Source organism: Solanum tuberosum, unplaced genomic scaffold (assembly GCF_000226075.1).
Source record: "Solanum tuberosum cultivar DM 1-3 516 R44 unplaced genomic scaffold, SolTub_3.0 scf00712, whole genome shotgun sequence".
Classification (NCBI taxonomy): Eukaryota; Viridiplantae; Streptophyta; class Magnoliopsida; order Solanales; family Solanaceae; genus Solanum; species Solanum tuberosum.
This window is the reverse complement of record NW_006239636.1, coordinates 161,028-163,302: the sequence shown is the minus strand read 5'-3', so window position 1 is coordinate 163,302 and position 2,275 is coordinate 161,028. Positions and strand designations below refer to the sequence as shown.

The window sequence follows — 2,275 nt, the reverse complement described above, 5'->3', positions numbered from 1 at the left end:
TTATCATGAAAAATATAAATAAAATATTTTCTAACAAAAATAATTTTATATTTAAAGAGATTTAAATTCGAAATTTCTAATTAAATTATCATTATTGTATTAAGTGTAATAATCTAATTATTAAGATCGACCCGAGTGCATATAATATAAAATGGAAAAAATGTTTGGAATATATCTTGCAGGTAGTGTTAGCCGCCATGAGTCATACTCCATTTTATGTGATGAGTACTACTACTTTATTTTTAGTCCATTCAGAAAAAAAAATTAATAATAATTTAATTTAAAATTTAATTCATTTTTAATGAGATAATATAGTCATATGAAAATTATTATGACTTGTTTTTATTAGTTTATAAATTCTAAAAATTATTTTTTGCATATTTTTATTATGTAAATTGTAATTGATTAACTCTTTAAAAATATCATCATACTTTAAAAAGTCATTTATTTTTTAATAGGAAAAATATAATGGCATAAATTGAGATAGAAAAAGGGGTAGTATTTCTTATTATATTCTTCCACTAAGACTAATCTTACGTGGCTTAACCGTATAATTTTGACCCTACAGGCTACAACACTCCACTACAAGCATTGATCCAATGTATAAATATAAAGAATTGAGAATACCATCTCAAAAGCCCATAAATAGCCATGGGAGTAGCACAAGTTAACCAAATGTGGTTCCATCTCATGATCATCCTCTTCTCCTTCTCCATCTCCATTTCTTCTATTTCTGGAGCTGTAAGTCACCCTTCTCTATTTTTAAATGACATAAAATAATATCTCCTATATGGTGTTTTACATGTATTATTTCACATAAGACGTGTGTATATTATGTTTATATGTGCATCATATATGTTAGTATGTATTTAATACGTACGAGAAAAAAAAAATACCTACAAAGAACACAACTTATTCCAAAGTTCGAATTATATATCGTGCAATACTGATTTGATACAAAAATTAAATGCAGGAACAAAATTGTGTGTACTCAGCTTACGTTCGTACCGGGCAATTCACAGGGGCTGGAACTGACTCAAAAATTACGTTGAGTCTTTATGATGCGAGTGGGTCAGGAATCAGAATCAAGAATCTACAGGCATGGGGTGGCTAATGGGCCAAGGTTATGACTACTTTGAAAGAGATAGCTTGGATATGTTTAGTGGTCGTGGTCCGTGTTTGAATGGACCGATCTGCAAAATGAACTTGACTTCTGATGGAACAGGCTCAAGTCATGGATGGTATTGTAGCTACGTCGGAGTAACCTCCACAGCAGAACACAAAATATGCAGCCAACAGCAGTTCAAAGTGGAGCAGTGGCTTAGTGCTGATGCTTTTCCAGATGGGCTGACGGTCACCAGGAACAACTGTAGGCGTATTATGTCCGATGAGCAACAGCCAATTTACGAATCTGAATCTAGTACTGTTGTTGATGTAATTTAATTTTGAATCTATTGGGGTTTAATTAAAATTAACTACTGTCTGATCTTTGAATTTAGTTCGAATGATGTTGCATAATCTGTGATGCAACGTCCGATGAAAATAAAGAATTCGTCCACTGATTTTCGTTGAGAATATAATTAAATAATAAAAGTATGTTCTCTCTAACAACTTAAGTTTTTAAATGAGATGATCACATATTTCAATATGATATCAAAGCAGACGGAGAAAAAAATCAGGCCCACACCTGAAGGGTGTGTTCGAAAATTCAATACACTTGTTAACTTTTAGCTCTTTTTTTGTACATAAGTATGTTCTAGAAATCTCTACGTTGATTCATCTTTCTTCAAATATTTATAATCGTGAGTAGGGGTGTACAAAATTGAACCGAAAATCGAATCAAATCATAAATCGAGTCAAACCGGAAAAAAAACCCGACTAGTGGTTGGTTTGACTTAGTTTGGTGTTGAAAAAAAAACCCGACTATATTTGGATTGGTTTGGTTTTAACTAGAAAAAACAACCCGAGACCAAACCAACCCGACATTATATATATAATTTTAAAATTTATTTTATACATAAAAATATATACTTTGATATAATTCTTAAATATTTCTTATATTTTTTAATAGTTTTTATCTTTTAATATATTAATTCAAGTTTAAAACTTAGAATTTTGAATGGTTCGATAAAGATTATAGTCCACAGATGTTGGTAATTATAATAAAACTTAAATCAAAATCAAATTAATACTAATGCAAAAAAGAAAATCAATTTAACATTAAGAATGACAATAATATTGAATATTTGTTCATTGGTTTAGACAATTAAAATAT

At 29.7% G+C, this 2,275-nt stretch overlaps 1 pseudogene; it reads left to right on the top strand.

Annotated features, from left to right (window-relative positions):
• Positions 1-613: 613 nt before the first annotated feature.
• On the top strand, positions 614-1,562 carry LOC102598157 (lipoxygenase homology domain-containing protein 1-like; annotated as a pseudogene).
• Positions 1,563-2,275: the final 713 nt, after the last annotated feature.